Source organism: Sturnus vulgaris, chromosome 1 (assembly GCF_052056855.1).
Source record: "Sturnus vulgaris isolate bStuVul1 chromosome 1, bStuVul1.hap1, whole genome shotgun sequence".
Lineage (NCBI taxonomy): Eukaryota > Metazoa > Chordata > Aves > Passeriformes > Sturnidae > Sturnus > Sturnus vulgaris.
This window is the reverse complement of record NC_142243.1, coordinates 123,788,384-123,809,982: the sequence shown is the minus strand read 5'-3', so window position 1 is coordinate 123,809,982 and position 21,599 is coordinate 123,788,384. Positions and strand designations below refer to the sequence as shown.

The 21,599-nt window shown below is 37.7% G+C and overlaps 1 protein-coding gene across 4 annotated transcripts in view; it reads left to right on the top strand.

Moving 5' to 3' along the window:
• The window catches only part of NCOA2 (nuclear receptor coactivator 2), a 187,320-nt gene that overhangs the window by 86,101 nt on the left and 79,620 nt on the right, over positions 1-21,599 (top strand). Inside the window, exon 1 of one of the 4 annotated variants that reach the window (XM_088176113.1) lies at positions 10,968-11,123. The exons of the other annotated variants lie outside the window; for them this stretch is intronic. The gene's annotated coding sequence lies outside the window, so the exon portion shown is untranslated. Of the gene's footprint in view, positions 1-10,967; positions 11,124-21,599 lie in introns of those variants that run through there. 4 annotated transcript variants of the gene reach the window in all.

Genomic DNA, 21,599 nt, shown 5'->3' with positions numbered 1-21,599 from the left:
ATCGTGGTAAAGTTACTACAGGGTAAGAGATTACTGCTAGTGCTTGTAGCCATTTGTTTCCTAATTGACATGCCAGCAGTGTGCTTTAAAAGAAACTGATTTTTCTTTTAGTATGTTTCCTAGGGCTTGTTGTAGGTCCTACTTGTCATCAAGAGTTGTGTTCTCTGCTTACTGTTTACATTGTTTATTTTATTAATTTAGGCATATGTTATACGTGTGTGCATTGCTTTTCTTGAATATATATATAGGTAGACATATAAAGCATGCAGAAAGCAAGAATAGGCTTGTTGCAAGGACAGGCTTTTAGACTTCAATGTGAACATTCTCAACTGTACTTGGAAATCAGTAGGCAGCTAGCACAGGTTTTGTAGAACTGCTGTGCATGTTCCTTCTGACATATGGTACTTTAATAATTTGGTTTCTCTAACAGTTGTGGCCTCTGAAAGAGTGTAAAGAATGGTCTTCAGTGGAGCACACTTAAATTACCTAGAAATGAGATCTGTGACATTAGCATAAATCTCAAGTGCTTGGCCTTTAATTGAAGTCCAAATATTAGGTCCAATTTGAATCCAGCTAAATACAAAAGACTTTTTAACTCTTTAGGATAGGTACAGACTTCCTAATGCTGACAATAGAGGCAAGAGGGTTCTTGCACAGGTTCTAAAACTCCTCTTGGAGATAACAGACTCGTGGATACATTTGGTTCTCAAATGCACTTTTGGATGAAGGGCAGTTTTACAGCTGAAATCATGTCCAGTTGGAAAGAATGGAAAAATTTTACTAAAGATCAGATTGTGATGGTGAAGGGAAGTAGTGATATTCTCAAGTAGAAGCTTTTTCAGAAAATAATTTTTAAAAATTGCTTCTACATTTAGTTTAGAAGTCTGTACTTTTAGACCATAGTAACACGTCTGGCTAAAAGGAGCCATCTGCTTGGAAATATTTCCCTTTATTTTGCCTTCCATATTGGTTCACTTCCATTACACTTTAGGCATTGTTTTGCATGGTCTTTGTATTTATTGGATACTTTCATCTAACCCTCCTCACAGGTGTAGAATCTGATGTTTTCACTAGTCTGATTTTTCTAATCTACCCACCACTCTGACTCTTAAGAATGCTGAGGTACTGCAGGCTATATATTTATAAATGTAATTAATCTAATTTACATGTAGCACGGATATTAAGTGAGTGTGATGTATTAGAAGTTGCAGGGATTCTGTATCATGGAAGCTTCCTAAGAACCTGAACCCTAACTGGGTACTTGGTCACTTCTTTCTCCTTATCTGCCTCAGTAATCTCCATTGCAAATACAAATGTTAGTGTCAATGTTATGTAGGGGATACTCAGCTCAATATTTCCCTTGCTGTTTTTTCCCCTTGTATTATGAAATATTTAAAGTAAAAAAAATAATATTGAGACAATAGGATTTTTTTTTAAACTCACACTCTTGTAGAGAAGAACAGCACTGCAGACAGGAGCTGTAGTCTTATGTTACCTGGTTTTCTAAAGTTGAGCTGTTTTATTCGGCCCTCTTACTTAATTTCCAACACATCATTCATTGCTTCCACTGGAGGCTTTCCACTGTTGCTCATCTTAAAAAGTGTTCTCACATGTGTCCCTCAGTGCCCACTGTATATGCATTTATGAAGTATTGACAGACAGTATATTCAGAATTGCATTAAATCCGAAGTCTCCAGGCAGCAGGTAATTTAAGAAATTGCATCTCTCTTGGTTGATAGGGACATGGATTTGCCTTTCTTTATTGGTTTCTTGACACTGTTTGTAAAATTTATGTTACTGTAGGTATCTTCTTGATCTGGAAGGGCTTACGTTTCTGGAGGGTCATCATTGTATGTTGTAGCCCCTCCCATGTAAAACTTTAAAAGGGGAATTTTTTTCTCCAAAAGCCTTTCGAAGAGAAAAAAAAATACTTCAGCAACCCCCTAATACCTTAATTTTTTTTGAACAGTAGCGTCAGCAAGCAAATACAGCGTCAAACAAGCTTATCAAGAGACTCACACCAGTTTGAGAACAAAGCTCCCTTTAGTGTTAATTCATGGCCTCAGTTCACTCAAATTTAATTGTATCCATTCCTGTCAGGCTCTCTTCTGGGAGTGAAGTGATTGTCCCTGAACCATGGCTCTGCTGAGTTAAGTTAGAAGCATTTCAAAAATGTGAGTGGTTATCAGAGTGTCTGTGTAGCTATTCCAAAACAATAGTATCCAAACTCCACAACTCCCATAGCATCATGGAATCACGGAATAGTTTTTGTTGAAAGTGACTTTACAGATCATCATCATGTTCCAATTCCCCTGCGTGGACAGGGATGCCTTCCACTAGACTAGGTTGCTCAAAGCCCCATCCAACCTGTCTTTGGACACTTCCAGGGATGGGGCATTCACAGCCTTTCTAAGCAGTCTGTTCCAGCATCTTGCCACTCTCATAGTAAAGGATTTCTTCCCAATATCTAATCCGATTTATATCGGGTTAATAATATCTAACTCTTGTCCAGTCACTACATGCCCTTGTAAAGAGTCCCTCCTCAGGTTTCCAGTAAGTCCCTTTTAGGTACTGGAAGGTTCTGTAAGGCCTCTTGGAGACTTCTCTAGGCTGAACAACCCCAACTCTCTTAGTCTGTCTTCATAGGAGGGATGCTCCAGCTCTCTAATCAACTTCGTGGCCCTCCTCTGGACTCATTCCATCAGATCCATGTCCTTCCTATGCTGGAGGCCACAGAGCTGGCTGGATTCCAGGTGGGGTGTTACAAGAGCAGAGTAGAAGGGGAGAGTCACCTCCCTTGACCTGCTGGTCACATATGCAATAAAGGGAAAATCAGCCTTCCCATGTCCAGGACCCTGCATGACTTTATCATTCAGAATTAGCACTGCAGTGTCATCTGCAAATCAGATACACATGCCCATCACAAAACAAAGTCACAAAACAGTCTTAAAATATTGCTTAGCAAGTAAGGCTGGATTGCCTTTGGACTATGGTAGTGGCCATGTACTTTGATTTTAAGGCAGCCCTGTTGGGGCATCCTCTTCTCAAGTGGAGCTGTAGTTTGGAAATGGAGCACTCCAGTTCTCTCACAGTTGCTTTGGCTATCTGTTGGATTGTGGTTGCATTTCTGACTTTTGAAGGTAAAATATGACTTTATGTCCAGATTATTTCAAATCGTTCTGTCTTTGCCATACTGCTGTTAAAAATGCCAGCAAAATGTTTTCTTTGAGCTCTTTTTGTCTTGATATGTTACATGCCCTGCCTATTTTCTCTTTAGTTTTGGGGAAGAAATTGCACAGCAGAAAGAATAGTTAATTTAAGCTTGGCTGATTTCTTCTCAAAAGGATATTTGCTTCACTCAAGACAAATGACTTAAACAATATTATATATTATTACATTATTAACTTGGAGCTTAGAAAATATAGGTTCTTAAGAACCTGTCAATTCGTAAAAATCTAAATTACTCATAAGTCTCATATTAAAGGTTATTTGCTAATGACTTTAAGAAATAGTCCTGTGAACTGTCAAGTACTGCTTTTACAAGATGAGTCATGACAGCCATGTGTTTGAAAGATAAAGATGGGAAATCTGTTTGCCAAAAGGAAAGCAATGAAATAGCCATTCCAAACTTGACTTTTTTCCTCATTTAACTGACCTCTTTATCTTCTTGTGCTTCAGTACAACATGCTCAAATTCAGTCTTTCAGAAAATGAGATGCACTGCCCATGCTCTTGATATTTTTATTAAAGTAACACTTTTGAGATTGCTTTTGTGGAAAATTTACTGTGTATAAACATGGTATGGGTCACTAATTTTACACTGAGGGAAGATCTGTCAGGCCTGCTATTTGCAGTTGATAGCAGTTGTAATGTGTCTGCCATCTATTTTCAAAGACTGTATTTGACTTTTTCATACTGACGTACAATATGACATAAGTGTGTGTAGGATGGGACAGGATTTGCTATGTGTTCTAAATATTTCATATTAAAATGATCAAGTGGTATCCTGCTTCTGATCTTTTCCCTTCAATCTTACATATGAACCGACTTTGCAGTTGATTTTAGGGAAAATGTAGTACAAAGTAAAGTTGTAAACAGATTCCTGTTTTGGAATTCAGTGTGGTGAACTTTTTAAGAGTTAGCAGCAGACCCAAGTTCTGACATGTTTCCTCTTATCATTGACTTAAATATTCAGTGCTAACCACACTGGGGGTTAGTTAGGATTGTGTAGCATTTCTGCTCAGAATTAAGTCTCTGTAAGAATTGTCTTGTTTCTAGTGTAAATATTTACCTGCATACCTAAATTTTATTGCTTCTTTGCTTAAATGAAATGACTATTGTCTTACATGCTTTAAAAGTGTCATTTGTTATTACTGCTGCTTATGGCAAACCTGCACTTTTGTGTGATAAGTGAGCAAGTCTGGTTTCTGTTGAACACATAACTGTCATTATGTTAAATATTCCTTAATACCCTACATTCAATAATTGCTGTTTAATTGTCACAAGGTTGTGGGTTTTCTCCTCTTTTATTGTCACAAGTGGGATTTGTAGTTTCTGAACTCACACAATACTAAAGTTAAATGCCAGTTTTGTCACATCTACCTTATTATAAAAATGAGCATAGACCAATTGTCCTGAAGTTGGTATTTATTTCATAGCAGAGTATATAATTTTTTTTTATTGTAAGTCATTACTTTCAATTGCTCCTACTTTTCCTTTCACTTTTTGTTATATTTGATAGGCTGCAGTCTGTGGCTTTTGGTTTTCTCACCAAATAGTGCCAATTCTTGTAGTTCTCAGGAGTATTTGTGCTTGGGCTCAGTTAAGTTTCATGATTCTGTCTGTTACTGATGGAAATTACTGCTTGAAGTCTATTGATAGAAAACCTAACTTTCTTCAGTTTCTCTTCTGTACCTCATCTCATCCACTGATATTTTGGGTGTTTAATAACACCAAAATATGGAGCACGACCCCGCTTTACTGTGTACCACATCCTGAGTGGTTAAGGCAAGGGGTCAGTCATCGATGTTTGCTGTTCATTGTCACTGTTCACCGCTCAGCATCACTAAGTGCTGCTTCAGGTGCTTGTTAGAATTGACGGGAGCGGATGATGCAACGTTAAATTAGCTTGTTATTTATTCTCAGAGTTGTAAGAAGCAGCTGTCTCTGTGTTCCGGTTTCTCCCAAGTGACACTAGTTGTAATCAGTAGCATCTCCTTCCTTCATTGTGGTCTCTTGGAAGGATGTGAAAGCCCAGAATTTCAGGATCTGCAAGATACAGCCTTTCCTGCTTGCTTCTTATGGGAACTGGCTTTTCAAATGCAAGACAATGTTTGCAAGCCACTAGCAGTTAGAAGACTGCTGAATGTCGATGATACTGAGATTTTTGTGACTTCCTGGGAAATGTTAGTCTTCTCTTAAAAAAAGAGATCTAAGCGCAGAGAGACCTGAGTATTCATCACCAGGCATGGCAGAATAATTTGCTGTATCCTGAAGTAAAAGATAGAGGTCCCACTTGCAGTGAACACAACAGCAAGTTTCTGTTTCAAGGGAAACACAGGCAATGTATCAAATCCCGCTGAGTTCACACACTGTTGCTGTTATGGCCAGCTGGAATGTTCTGCCTTGCCTGGTTATCAGAAACCTTGAAATTTCACCAAATTACTTCATCTTTAATCCTCTACCTTGATTGAGTCATATGATGTCATTTAGAAATATTTTATTTATAGATAAGACTACATGGAAGAAAACCTACCTTTTCCTTGGATTAATTCGTATGGTTTTATTTTGCTATTAATAATAAACATTTTCTTGTTTGACTTTTATCTAGTTTAAACTTTTGTCTAATTCAAATCTCAGCCATTGAATCTTGCCAACAGTCAGTGCAGATTTTGGGAACCTTTTACTATTACAAGTCCTTAAAAGTACTTCTGTTTTGAGATGAGGTGAAATAAAGAGTTTGAGCTGATTTAAAAAATACATATTCACTGAAATGCACATTCTGTAGAGCGTAAAGTAATTTCTTTTTAAAAAATCCCAGACTCTTCATGACTTGGCTACATTCTGTTAAAAACGTATGGTAGCACTAGATGTTAATACATTTATGTAACATATTGTGTTAATATAACATTTTTTTCTATGCTCTAATATTTCCATTCTGGTTCTGCTTTTCTCTGCTTGCTAAACTTCTTTTGCTGAGTTCCTCTCGTGTATCCTCAGCACGGATGGAAGCAACTCATGGTCTCGAACTCTGTGGGATGAGGCACATTTCCACCAGAGAGCACCTCTCTGTCAATAACCCATAGAGCGCTGGCAAGCACTCTGCTTCAGAGGCTCTGAGCAGGGGAGAATAATCTTTTTTAGTCTGCAGGAGGAGAAAGAACTGAGCCAGGAGCTGACCATTTCCAGATTGCACTGAAAGAAACCCTTTTTCTTCTCTTGTATCCCTTCTTAATTAAAGGCAAAGGAGTGAAACAGTAGAGATTAAAATGGAAAAGCAAAAAAAAAAAAGTCCGCATCAACTATTACTCAAAAATTTCAATTAACCATAGTCATCTAACTTGTCTTAAAAAATAACCACAATTGTCAGTGGGCATGCCCTTACAGAACTTAATTGCTATATATGGCACACATCTCAGTATTGAATTCTCCAGTTAGATGTTGCAGGTACTTGCACGTGGAATGCTGAATGACTGCTGGCTGCGTGTTTGTGAAAATTATGAAAGCCTTGATGAACTGTCTTCAAGAAGCATGGAGAAGTCAACAGTAATATCTAAGAGGTTGAGAGTGGAGGGAGTGTCTTTTCATTGCCCTCGTATGGACAGAACTCAAAAGGTTCTGAGCACTGTAGGTGCATGTTCTGCTAATACAGAGACTGACTATGAGCAATGCCAGATGCTACAAATTCCAGTCATACAATTTCTGTGCCCTTTGAGAGGAGAGATGGAGGTCAGAAAAACTAGATTTATCTACAGTATTCTATGTATTTTTCATCAGCTGGTAAAAGGAAGAATCCTAGTTTTCAATTAGGAATTTTCAGTTAGGAGTTTCTAAACTGGGAAAATATTGATGTCATTGACATTTAAGTCAACAGGTTTTCAGTTTTGACTTGAAAAACTGATATTTTCGTTAATGTTCAGTTAGAGGAGTTTGAAAAAAATACCTTATATTTGAAAACTGTATTTTATAGATGCTTGCCTCTACATTTATTGAAATGTAACACATGTAAATGGCTGTTCTTTGTTCTTTATCTGAGCAGTAATATCCTTATTGTGCGGTGCTCTTCCAGTCTTTTTCACAAGGAGTGACACTTAATGCTGCCCAGTCAGCTTTCCTAAAAGTCAGTGGCCTTGTGCCTTGAATATAGCCCAGTGAGTCAGCTTTGCAAACTCTTACAGTTTGAAATGCCTTACTGTTTTGCAAATCAGAGCTGTTACTGTAGCTGTCAATTTGAGTACCCCCCCCTTGGCTACTCTAGACTGATGGGATTGAAGGGATTGTGAGGGTGGAATTGGATCCTCCTGGGTATGGTATAGAGAGTGAGAGAAAGGACTAATAAGTTAAGGTTTGGAATTAAAAAGACTGAAAAGGTGTTGGCTCTACCAGTCCTTGTCTCCGGTGTGGGTATGTTAGAAGGGCAAAGAACACCAGATTGTTGTAGTATGTCCTGTCTGCCCGAGTCACTCTTTCTTAAGAAAAAATAAAGGAAGAAAAAGAAAACAAACTTTTAAAAACTTTGAAATGCATGCAGTGAAAACAGTGTTCTGTTTATCAGTTTCAATTATTTGAACATAAATTGTAAATGTTTTAGTGAAGCTGCATCTTCCCCATGTCTACTGCAAAGTCACCTGCAGCTGGGCAAAGAAAATGAACTATTAATGAAATATATTTCTTAGAGAAAACTTAGGTGAATGTCTTTTGCTGTCTAAGGTCTGTGTCTTATCCTAACACTAAAAAGTCTCTAATGCTAGAACTGGTTCTGAATGTCACCTGCTCATCCCCAAATTAAGTGTATGATTCCTGTAAAACGATTTAAAAGGTAGCAGCTACTGTCATTCCATTGGAAGCATGTATTCACTGTCTGATGAAGCCAAAGAGCCTTTCCTTCTTTGCTGTTGGGTGTTCCCTTATTCCCATTCAGAGCAGTGTTTTCTGTCAGGAGTATTTTTTCACTCATTTCTCCTTTCCTTTATTGTCTAGAATTAGTCTGTACACTGTAGAGTGTTCCCACTTCTCCATTAGCTTTATCTGTATACTGTTCTTCACTAAGCAATCTTTTTAACAACATCTGTGTATTTTCACTGCTTTTTCAGCCTTCAACTCCTAGTTTATTGCTACAATGACTCTTTTTTGTTACATCCTTTTTATTTACACATAACTCTTTCTTTAACACTGTGATTTTTGTGTTTGTGCTCACCATATTGTTTTGACTTTAAATTTCTCATTTTTTGATTCCAGTAAATATTAGCGAGATAGTTCTAGCTATGGTATCCGACTGGGATGCTCCCACTTTTTATGTTTTCCTTAGATTTGTACTTCACAAGTGAAGTGCTTTGTGTGTGTGCATTCCTCTGAAAGCTCATTTTCCTTCTGGTGATTGTGTGTTAATATATTTTCTTGACTATCAGAGATGCTTTCCTTCAGGTTTTGTCCCATTAGTATAATTTTCCAATTTAACTAGTGTGCTTGATGCATCTTCTTTAGATAAGGAATTCTTACGGAAAATGCAAATGAGTTAAAGTTAAGATTACAAAGCAGTTCCTGTTCTATTGGGGTAAAAGTTGTATGTAACTCCAAATAATATTCATTTTGCTTACCCTATGCACTGTAGTGCTTTGAGAAGGAGGGACATACTGAAAAAGGCCTGGGAAAAATAAACCCCCTCAATTTACTGTGAATATGTTTTTCTGCTGTGAATATATTCTCCTCATGGAACCAGATTATTTCTTCCTGGACTGAGGATCTTTCTCACAGATTCTCTCTATAGCATGGAAAAGAGAAGAGTAGAAAATAAGATTCACGCTGCTCCAGAAGGGGCCTTGTTCCCATTTCATTTTCAGCTGCTCTGCTGCAGGAAGGTTCGACCTCAGCTCATAATGTTGATCTTAGCACTGGAGCAGGTTTCCCCAGAGCCTTGGGCAGGGCTGCTTTCCTGAGTAGAGCTGTCCTTAGGGAGAGGGGTGAACAGAAAGAGTGATGGGGCAGCGTTGGCAAAAATTGTATGTACAGGACAGCCACTATTTCTTCACAATTTCCATTTTATTTTCCTGTGAGTACAGCCACAGTCTCTTGACTCTATTTTCCTGTTTCCTGGAGAAACCATCAGGTAATGATCGATGTTGTCTTTAAGGAGAATGAAGTGGTGTAAAGGGATAAGATGAAAATAGAAGGAATTACATGGAAGGACCCAGAGGATCATTAAGTCCAACTTGGGGCTCTGCACAGCACCATCCCTAAGTCACACCATGTGCCCAAGAGCATTGTCCAAACACTCCTTGAACTCTGTCAGGCTTCGTGCTGTGACCACTTCCTTGAGGAGCCTGTGCCCAACCACCCTTGGGGGGAAGAATCTTTTCTTCCAATATCTACCCTAAAGCAAAAGGAGAAAATTCTGTTTCTTGATCATATAGGAAAGGAGCAGGTACAAAGCTGCAAAAGTTGTTCTGGGGGCTTGACAATTATTTTACAGTGCTTCATCCACAGCTTTCTTAAACAGTTTGCAAATCCCAACAATGAAATGTCTCGGTAAGGCTACGCTGGTCTGTGCCCAGCTGCACTGCCCAGTGCTGTCAGAGGGGGACAGAGCTGGGGAGAATAAATTGGGTGTGTTTATACCTTGTGCCAGAGTAATAGGGAAATGGTGCTAATGCAGAAGAGGAAAGGCTTGTTCTGTAGTCTTTGAACTACTTCAGTGAAGGCAGGACAGAGCATTTGCCTTTTACAAGCAGGAAAACTTCTGAACAGTGACGTGCAAACCCGCCTGGGGTTTGGCATTCGGGAGGGAACTCGGAAGCTAAAGCTTAGGTAGGTTTCCCACTTGACAGTGTGTTTTAAAAATACTTAAGAAATTTGTTGTGGTAGTGAGTTAAAGCAAGACAAATGACGTTACTTAATATATAGAAGCACTGACACTGGAGTTTGTAGTGTGGATCATTTGTTATTTGTGCTTTTTTTGCATTTGCCAGGAGAGTTAGGTGGTGGGGGGAGTTGAACCATAGGTTGTTGCTGAGAGAAGAGAATTTATTGCAGTAGAACTAAAATTACAGGCAAAAAATTAAAGTACTCTAGGGGGAAAAGAATAATTCTAGCATGCCAGATACTCAGTATTAAGCATGCTTAATATTCAGTTTAGTCTCATATGACATATTTAAGACCAATGTGTGTGCCCCAACAAAGGCACTGCTTAAAAATGTATTTGCTAATTAGTTTTGGTGCAAGAAGTAGAGAGAGCCCTTATATTCCTCTTCCACATCGACAGCACAATTTGCTTTTCGGTAGAGGAAGATGCAAAATGATTTCAAGTGTGCCAGGTTTGGGTTTCTCCAGGAGTCGTACACTTAAAATCAGCAGAAGGGAGGGAGGGGAGTTACTCTGTTATCATCAAGCTCTGCTAATGTAGCCCGGGTGCCACGTGACTGCAGAAAAGGCTATTATCTCAATGAAAAGGAAACTGCTTTTTAGAGCAGCAACAGAACAGAAGCAGGAGGAATTTTCGAGTACTCCACCATGCTGGATTGTCAAAGGGGGATCTCTCTGATCAGCAGTTAGGGAAGGATTAGCGTGGCCAGTTTGTCAGCTGTCATTAGAAGCAGATGACAGAGATGATAAGCTGCTGTGTGCGCACGTCCTCACTCAGCATGTGCTTTGGTTTACATCAAGACATAACACTGGCTTGGGATAATGGAGAGCTGATATTTTTAAGGCTGTAAATTTACTGGTAATTGTTCCTTTTCTTTTTTCTTTTTTACTTTTTTTTTAAATTTTTTTTTCCTTTTTTTCTTTTCCCCATCCTGTTTTTAATAAAAAAACAGTGTGATGGGTGGGGGATTTATCTACATCTTGATCTGAAGACGCAGAAAAACTAATAAGATCTGCCTTCATCTGCAAAGGCTGGAAGACGACAAGGTGTGTTTCTGAAGTGCTGTGACTTCATTGTTAGTGCTTTCTCTTTGCACGTATGTGTGCTCTGTGTGCATCGTAGTGTCTGGATGTTGGGGGTGCAGGGGGGGTGTTGCTTTGGGGGAGGGGGAGGAACAGCTAATTTCTGTTTGAGTGAGAGAGTTTAAAGATAATGTTTCTAAATAACAATTGCAAAGAAATAATGTAAATTCAAGTCTGCAGTTTCTGTTGTTTCCCCCTCCCCCCCCCCCCATTTTAGTGGCTACAGGTGTACTTGTGGTTGCCTGTGACAGTTTTATGGGTTTATGAGGCTAAATATATCTTAGTGCACAGGAAATATTTTTGTAAGCAAGTTTTCTGGCGTCCAGAATAATACACAAACCCATCTATATTTTCCGACTGTCAAGAGGAGGTGGAGCCTGAGAGTGTCTTTTTCATTGCTGTAATTAATATTCAGTATTCAATAATTTATATGCACATGAAAAAGTATAAAGTATGTCAGAGTGAGACATTTTTGTATTATAAGCTTTCTCTTTCTGACCAAGAGCTTGAGTAGATAAAACACATTGAAATATAGGTAGTTGTTACATAACTTTCTCTATTCTCTAATCTTAATAGTTTTCTTTACATGTACATGATCATGTAAACAGAATGACATTCAGTTAATCTTCAGACCTCGTATTTATCTCATGGTTATGCATGATGATGTCATTAAATATCTTGGCAGTATTTACCTTTCCTTTAACCTTGGGAGGACAGCATTTAATATTACAGATTAATTAACTAATAATATCCTCCTCAAAAAGGTTATTGGTAGTTACTTGTAGTAAAGTGAAGACAATATGCTGTCTCCCCTGCTTGGGAAGTTATTGCAGGCTTGTTGACTTTATTTTCCTCTCATACACAGCATTAAGCCCAGGGTTTCTCCTTAAATCACAGCAGTAATACTAATCCTGGACCACAAAAAAAAAGAAGCTAAAATTAAGTATTTGGATTTGCAAAGGAGTGCCGGTTGTAATTTCTTTAGAAATTTGCCTCCAGAGTTAAGGGCAAGGTTGAGAGGATGCATATGATCAGTCATTACTGCAGTGCACTGGCAGTTTGCTAAAAGTGTGTTTTCCCGGATTCATATTGAAACAGTGGTGGTGACTATCATGCATAAAATCGGTTTAATAATTAACTAAATACATACAGGAAATGCCTTAGTTTATTTTATTTAGGACTTTGAAAAACTCATGCTACTTTGAGATAGGAGGCAGAAAGGAAAATATTATTGTTTTGTAAATTAATGTAGTTTGTGTTTGAAGAGACTTTATTTCATACTGTGAGGGCAGAGCCAGAAACATAAACAAGTTTGTGCTATTTATTTGCTTGTTCTCTTTTGTCTCCGTTTGATTATTTTAATTGCAGCATAGTAACATTTTGCTCCAGAGGCCTGGGGCAGGCAGTGCTGTTGAGTAGAGGCTTGAGAGCCTGTCACGTTCACGGCACCAAATGTCGAAGCCACAAGAACAATGAAACTTCCTCTCTGCTTCTTGTGTTTTCTTCCTTTATTTCATTACAGAAGATCTAACAAGATAGTGGTGGCTGAGTAGTGCTTTCTGATATGTCGGCACCTATGTCTTGTAGAAAAAAAATTTTTTGCTGCTTGTACAGTCATTTTCATTTCCCTGATGCCTTTTAGGATGTATTTGGGTTGGGGGGGGGAATTGGAACAAAATCAACCTTTTGTATAGACTGTGTTCTTCAGGTGGCTCTGTGTTCTCACAAACTCAAGCTGGGATGTTTTCTTTCATAAGTAGTTTCTTACAGAATTATTGTATCTAGCATATATAAAACTATCTTTGACTAGAATAATTTTGTTTATCCCCTTCTGTAGTCAACAGGGTTACACTGTTAATGTTCAAAAGGTGTTGCTCTCTTTTTTGTTTTTTTTTTTTTCTCCATTTTGTTGTCATCTCTGTAAGGGAAATTCCTTGTGCTAGGAAGGAGGGAAAGTGACTGCATCGCAAAATATACCACTATTGTAAGAAAAAAGCCCTTCTTGGAAAGTGTAAACTAGAGGTGTACTTTGAAGTTTGTTTGTTTTTTTCCACTCCAGAGTTCTTAGAACAATTTTTAATAATAAATGCCATTGGGAAGTCAACTTCTGGTTGGATTTTATAATGATATTTTATATATTTATTTATGTAGGCTAGTCATAGAGAAGAACGAGGGAAGGTGTGAAAACAGCCCTGATTCTCAGAATTTACTTTATTAAGTAGAATAAATTTGTTAGCACATTACTGTAATTCTAATAAGGAAGCTGAGTTAAGGACTGAGGACTGGATCTACAAGCCAGGCTGTGGGAGATGAGTAAATGAGAAGGGTGTTTGTAAGTTGATAATCACTGTACTTGTGAGGAAATCCCGATGGAGTCATTTTACTGCCTGTGTTCCTCCTTAGCTTCTCTTACTGCTTACATTCATCCATAGCAGGCCTAGCAGGATGCCTGGGTAAAATTATCATTAGCAGGTAAAGCTTTGGTCTCTGGAGGTGAAGTGTGAGATGTGAGAGCCTGGGTCTCTCAGAAGGGGTACCCAGGAGTGATCCCAGTGTGATTGCTCTGAGAGCTGAAGGTGTACACTGAGGCCTTGGGGAGGGTTGGCTGGGTGGTGAGGATACAGAGCATAAGAAACAGTGCAGGAATTGGACAGAAATTATGAATGGAGACTTAATCCAAAAGTTTATGGTAAATGCATTTAATTTGCTGTGTGTGTTGTACCTGAATATCCTCTTTGCTGCTTCCATTTAAATTTCTCCTATGCATACTGTCCCTAAAACTTCATCAGGATGCTGTACAGCTGTGATTTTCCATTCCTGATAGCATAGCTGTTGTGATTGAGCAACACAAGATTCTCATGAAGAAACTTCTGTTAGAACTGCCTGGAATAAAATTATTTTTGGTACTTTTCCTGAAGTTTTTCCAGGTATTCAATCCAAGTAGTTATAAATGTGTGTTATTTTTTGCTTTGAGGCAGTGTATTGCAGACTTCTGGTCAGCTCCTTCTATGAATGTAGTGGGTGTTCCTCTCTTTAGTAATTATATTCCATTACAATCCAAAATTAAAAATACTTGGAGTAGACATTGATTATTTCTTAGCACTTGTGATTCTTGTTTACCAGAAACTGGTTTATTATTAATAAAAATTAATTCCAGTTTATTTTTACAAAGAGAGTAAAATGGCTCATAATTAGCATTCATCTTTAATAGCAGAGTAACCTTGTTTTCTTTGGGCCACAGGATACAAGCATAGCTTTTTCAGGCTCGTGAAGTGATTTATGACCTACAAAAGAGAGAAATAACAGTTTGACATCTTCTTCTAGTAGACTAGGAGGAAAATCGAAGCTTCAGTGAAGTCAGTGATAAAATTCTGATTTATTTCAGTTGAGTCATAGTGTCCCCATAGAACTGTTCAATTTTTTTACAGTGTCATTTCTGCTTTGGGGAGCTTAGAGAGAGCTGCTGTAAAGCTTATAGGGTGTTGCCTGTAAGCATTGTGGAGGCCAAAGGTATATATGGATTTAAGATGGAATTAGGCACCACTGAAGATAGGTTCAGAGGGAGGAGGAGGCACAGCAATACTGCAGCTAAGCTTGTACCACTGATTGTCAGAGAAAGAGAACAGATATGGGGAGAGGGATCATCTACAGCTGCCTTGTACCTTCTTCCAAGATACCTGCTATTAGCTTCCATGACTAATGGAATTTAGTCACAAAGTAAATGTTTCATTTTGTTGACTCATATAGCCATTTCTTTGAATATTTTATTTGGTCACAGCCTGTATTCATATATATATATATGTGTGTGTGTGTGTATACACAAAGATACACATGACTACAAAGCTGGTGTTTACCAGATTTTATTTCTTGGCAGTTGACTGAGTAAAGCAACAACATTTTTATGAGTTTAGTGCTTTTAAGTGCTTTAAAATGACAAACTTTCATCTCCTGTTATTGCTTGTTGCATTTTTTTACTAAAGCAAATAAAATTTGAAGTTGCTAGTAGCTATTATTCATGTTCACAGACCAGTTTTTGAACTCATGGATGTATTAAGAACATCAGGTTAATCATACTTTGTAAGTGTTGGCAAGACACTCATGTGTGGCTCTGACATAATTTGGTGGCTTTAATTTTTGTGCTTAGTAACAACGTGCATAGTTAGTGCTCACAATAGCTTTGCCAAGAGTTTAATGTCCATCTATCATGTATTTATTTTAAGTACAAAACTGTAATTCTGCATGTTGGAAATGATACAAATACAGTCTTTCATGCATATAGCTGTATTCTCTCAAAAAGCTTGTATTAAATTGGTTGCTCTTCCAACTTTAATAAGAAAAAAGCTTTTTCTGCTTCCCAGCTCTTACATTGCTGCTCCAATATAAATGGATGACACTGGCATGTGTACCAGTATCGGCAGGAAGCACCTGCTGAGGGAATCTACCTGTTCATACAAATAGAGGATGGGAATAGGGGCCAAATTCTCCATCTGGTCTCTCCTGTAACATCCAGAACCACATCCTTGCCACTAGGCAGGCACCCTCTGGGACCAGGGTCCTGGCAAGCCAGCATAGATTGAGGAGGACACTGAGTTTTCCAGGACAGGCACTCTACATGCATTTCAGAGGCAGAGATGGTGGGTAAGCTGCACTGGGCACTGTACTGAGCAGGATAATTTGGGAATACAATTTAAAGAAGTGGTGCAGCATTCTGAACTTCCAGAGGGCACAGAGGACATCAAAGCGAAGTCCAGTGCACCTCATAGGCAGCTGTTAAACTAATTAGTGGAGCTCAGTATTACCATTTGTTTAAATTGAATATAGGTACCTTTGACTTCAGACTATTGTTAACTTGCAACCTTCAGGAACAAAGTAGCTTGAATACTTGACTCTTAATTAGAAAGTTTATTATTATACACTGTTAAATGAAGTGCATGCTTATGAAAGCATCTCACTATTATAGAAGGAAGTGTGAACTATGTGTCTTGTACATACGTGTGCAGTGGGTTATTCCTTCACCATGATAATAACAATATCAAAAAGTGTAGAAATATTATATATAATGTTAGGTACACTTTCTGCAACTCAGAGTTTTAATTCAGTGCTTGGCATTCAAAATAATTACCTGTAGTTTCAACATGCTTCCTAGGTGTTTGAGTAGAAAATAAAAGAAACCCTCTTGGTGCTGTAGGTATGGGAAAATTGAAAACATGAGTTCGATTTTCAGTGATGTGCCAGTGAAGACATATAGAGTTGGAGTTACTGAAGTGCAACAAATGTTTCAGTAAGATTATGTGCTTCAGTAACAGTATCTACTCTGGGGCTAAGGAACATTATTTTGATGCCCAGGTTAGAGGTATGAAAGGTGACATACAACTTCAGCATCTTTTGCTGAAGCTGGGTTCCATATCACATTGCGACTGAGTATGCTGACATGTTAAGCTGGTCCTAGTGGCCAGGAGGACCAACTCTAGCTGTGTGAAGTCATTAAAACTCAGATTGATAAATGAAGGAACTCAAATTCAAATATGGTAGGTTTAATATCTCTGGGTGTAGGTCCTGTAACACTAGGTGTTACTGTATGCACCTTGTGTGGAAACACGCTGAGCTTCTGTCTGGCTTGCCCTCTACTTTTTGCTTTCTACCTATACAGAACCATATTTCTTGAGCTTTTTATCAATGGAATATGTTTTATCTGATGTAAACAGATTGGTGTTTGACAGGCAGTTAACTGGAGTGAAATCCTAATGCAGTCAAGCCCAGTTTACAGAGATGTGTAAATGCCTTTGTTTATGTGATTGGTCATATTTTTCTCATTGCTAGGATAGGCATCTTGAAAATCACACCAAACTGTATAAGCTTTCTGGTATTGTAAGTAATGTATACATTTGTGTCAGTTATGAGATTAGAAAATGTTCCAGGATTTGAGTTTTTCCATGGTGCCTATGCCTGTGAGAATTGCTCCATTTTTCCTCTCTCTCGTCTGATTTTCTCCTTGCTCTTTGGTAGTTTCTGGAGAGGGAAATTGGTGTGGGAAATTTAGTGGACAAATAACAGTTTTGAAACTGAGATTGCCAAAGAAGATTCAGTAGGAGTCAAAATATGCTTAACTCACTGTTCCAGAAGTATCATCAACTGGAAATGAAAGCTGTTTAAATACAAAGTTTCCCATAATATTATCCCTTTCTGTGTTGTTAGATTTGCTTCATTTATTTGCTATGCTATTCACAAAGTTTTATTTTAAATCACAGTTGATATGAAATACTAGGCTTCAAAATCAGTGTCATAAGCTGTTAATAATTGTGAACTAAAAGAGAAAAATCTAGACTAAATAAACAACCTACATAGGAATTTGGACACTTTTTCCAGTGAAAATGCTTGCAGGCTTATTATTTTTTGCAGCCATAGTTTAATACTTATTAAATGCAGCATAGAAGGCTAAATGGATTTAGAATAACTTCTGGTTTTTTAACTTAGCTACCTACCTAATACAAATGAAAGGATGTAAGAGTGACTGATACATATAGATACATATGTATATATTCTGACATTGTATTTTGTTATTTAATTTGGTGTTTAAAGGGAAGTTTTAGTGATACTAACTTGCATTTTTTTTGTCCTTGAATATTAAGAATCACAAACAATTCTTGATAACTACAGAAATAGAATCCCAGACCTGAAATTACAAGACAGAGTCTTGTAGATTTTTTTCAGTAGTAACAGCTGTCTCCTCTTTCATGATGTTTTGGTGAAAACAGATCTTTTCCTCTTTAAAAGTCAAAATTAAGCAAACCTGTTGTATATCAATTAAAAAATAAAAAGGTACTTCCTTCTTCTGATATTTTTCCCCTGTTGTTTTATTAGAGCCTGGTTTTGCTATTCCTGGGCATATTAGAGGTGCTGACGTAGCCTAATCCATAAGCAGCTGAGTGAGTGGCTCTGTTAAGAGCCTTAGCCTATGGGAATACAGAAGGTAGGAGCCAGCCTACAGTGCTGGGGTCAGTCTGGAGGGGTTTTGGCAAAGTCTCAAGCAGAACTGGAGGTTTCTTAAACCTGTGGGTTTGAGTAGCTGAGAAAAACCTCTTTCTCAGTCAAGATGTAGGTGGATTTTAGAGAAAGTCATATTAAATCCCAGTCTGTAACACTGAACATTAATGTTAGCCATTTATTTGATTGTTACAGCATGTGTTAAAGAGCTGCTGCCGCCCATTTGCAGCCTAATGTGTTTATTAGACAATCTTCCCAGTGGCATCTTGAAGTGTCTGTCAGGTAAAAAATTCATGAGCATTATTGGCTTTCAGGCTGCAAATGGAATATGTCGTCTTCTTACTGTCTAACACACCACTCTAAAGCCATTACACAGGAGTGAGGGAAAAGATTGAGGAAAGAGCCTTCAGCTTAAAAATGTGAGTAGTAGGTGTTGGAGCCAGTTTTTAGTTCTTTTATACATGGCCTCGATGGCATTTGCAAGTAAATTATGTTTCTTTTCTTAGGTATAGTTTGTGGAATTGAAGAATAAAGTAGAATTTGGTAAATACTGCCATAAATCTTGTTTTAATGTTGCCTGTAATAGACTGTCTTTAAAATAGAAAGACTAGAAAAGATAGAAGAAGAGGCTACAGGTGCATGTCAGATTTTAGTGCAAATCCCTTAAAGGTGTCTAGAGATTTTCAGCTTGCTGTTATCACCTTCCTTGTAGAAACTGTTGTCCTTTTTTACTTTATGCTGTGTGACTGTTGTAGGGTGGCAAAGGTTCTAGAGAGTTTCATCTATAGTAAGAGTGGTAGTGCTGTTTTGAGAAAGAAGCATATTTTTAAATAAATTAGTGTATGTTTTTAATATGAGGTTACCATCACCAACCAAGGTATTGAATATTTTGAATATCTTGTTTATTTTGGCAGATTGGCATTGTTTTGGGGTTCCAGGTGTTTAGTGATGAAGGACAGGAATAAGTTGGTTGTAAAGCGTGTGGCTTACTTATACCAGGGATTCAGGAGGATGGTTTAACAGATCTCATAACTTCCTTTTCTGTTACACTTCTTATTAGTAGATATCTTGCTTAAATCTTATTTTACCAGAAAATGCAGTGTTTTTTTTCTTTGTTCCTTTTATTTCCCTTGATTTTCACCCCTTATTTTTTTTATTCGTTTTCAAATCCCTATTCAGTCTGTCTGGATTTGTCGAAATTTTGCTCACAAACCAAAGGAGTTTGCGTGCAAGAAAGGCTGAGCTTCTCCAGGGGCGGGCAGGCTGCATTCCCTGCCTGGGACTCTGACAGGTGCTGCCCTGGAATTTGCTGGCAGTTAAAAGTTCCTCCTGAACTGCAGTTCCGTGGCTGACCATGGAAAGCTTGGCCTTAGGCTGCAGTGGCCCGCCCTCTCTGATCTAGTATCTTATCCTGCCTCTGACAGCAATTTCCTTTGGAGGCTTGGGAAAGTGGCTTGCAAACATTGCCTTCGCTGAAAAGGTTGCAGATTGCAGTATGTATCAATATTAAATATTTTCCAGTTCTGAAATGAAGCCAGTGAAAAAAGTGTTCATAAGCAGGAAAAAATGTGAAGAATCAGAATTTGCATGTGATTTCCAACTTTCCTCTGATTCTACCAGAATTAATGTTACACAGGATACATTTCTAATTTTGAAACTGAGATAGAAAGCTTTCTAGTCATGGCAACTTCACAGGAAAAAAGGATGAACTATTATGGCTATATGTTTGAATAAACAACCACAGAATTATAAACTGTTTTTTTCAAATTAGCTATTAAATAAATTTTTCACCAGACTTTTCACTGACTTGTGGTATATTTTTTTGGTCGGTAAACAGTATTTTTCTGTTTGTTAGTCAGTAAAACACTGACTTTAGTAAATCTCTTCTATATGTATCAGTTGTATGTACACTAGATTCATCTGTTGATGGGCTGGAGGGGTGGTAGTACAGTACTGCTACCTGATTGTCCACTATATGATACTTTACCTTTTGTTTGCTACTTTTCAGGTTGAAATAGCAGCTTTGAAGGTGTAATCCTCATTTATTCTTTAACTGCATTTGTTAGGCTTATAATAAATCTGACAGTTTAACAGGCCCTGTTTGGAAGATGGCCTGCTCTGATAAGAGATAAAATGCACATTATCTTCTTCTGCATTGACTCTGGATGATTAACTGAATTCAATGGTGCTGAGGATCAGTGTTGGAAGGCTTACTCTGCATGCCATGTTCCTTCGTGACATTTGAGGAGCTGAAGAGATGTAAAAATTCTCACAAGTGATTTGTGCTAGATATTTTCCTGTCTCCCACTTCACAGTGCCTCTGCTTTTCTTTCCCATTTGAAAGATGGATGTTTACTATTGCTTTATAATTAGGTTAAGTCTCTCTGTGTACTCCAGCTTTAGCAGTTGCTGGTGGAGGATGTAAAGGAGGATGTGCCGTCACGACAAGAGCAGAGACTATTGTTTTATTACTGATAACGACAAATACAACACAACAAAAAAAAAAAGAAAAAGAGAAGAAAAAAAATTTAAGCATATTTCAGGCTCCGTTGTTTCAGTCTCCCACATGTGGTAGAAACTGGTTTGGTGTCAATGAATGTAGTCACTAATATGTAATATACTAAAATTTTTAAATTTAATTTTTCAGTGTTTGTGATTTACATTTAACAATTGGAATAACTAGCCAGTGTTTTTTTACAAGAAATTTGGGTACTTTGGCCAGTGGTAATGAAATGGAAAGAGAGGGAAAATGCATTTCTTGTCTTAAATATAAATAGGAAAAAAGTATTAAGTTACCTGAGATGTCCCATTGGTACAGGGGTCATCAGTATGAGAGTAAAATTAGTTCTTTGGATATTTTTAGTAATAATGTATCTGATTCTCTAATTACCTCCTTCCTTGTAGGAAAACGCTACAGTGAGCGTATTTATATTTCCATTGCTCTATTGCTCATTTATGCCCAGTGGAATTAAAGCTTGAGTAGCATCTTAGTCAGCATTAGAAGTTCAGGTCTTAGTTATTGTTCTAGTTTTGGTATTTCGTTGGGGCAGGACACATGAAAAAAAACATAATATAGAATAGAAGAATCTGGTACTATCACTTGAAGGCAAAATACCAATTCCACAGTGGGATATTGTGTTTGTGTTTTGGAGTGCAGTACAGCTCTCAAACAGCTTACACAATGAAAAAGGGAGTGCCTGGTCTTGCATGACAACTCATACTGTGGGACATGCATTCAAATTTAACTTTGTAAGACAATTTCTTTTAAAATAAAACTTATTTAGTTCAGTATCTGACATATCATGATGCTAATTTTCATTATCAAGCATGTTTTTATCTCTCTGTCCTCAAACAGTGATTACTGCTGCTTTTGTTTTTATTAATTCCCAAATTAGTTAATAGTTTTTCTATGCCTTGCTAAATAACCCTTACCAACATTTTATCTTTTGTATTTTT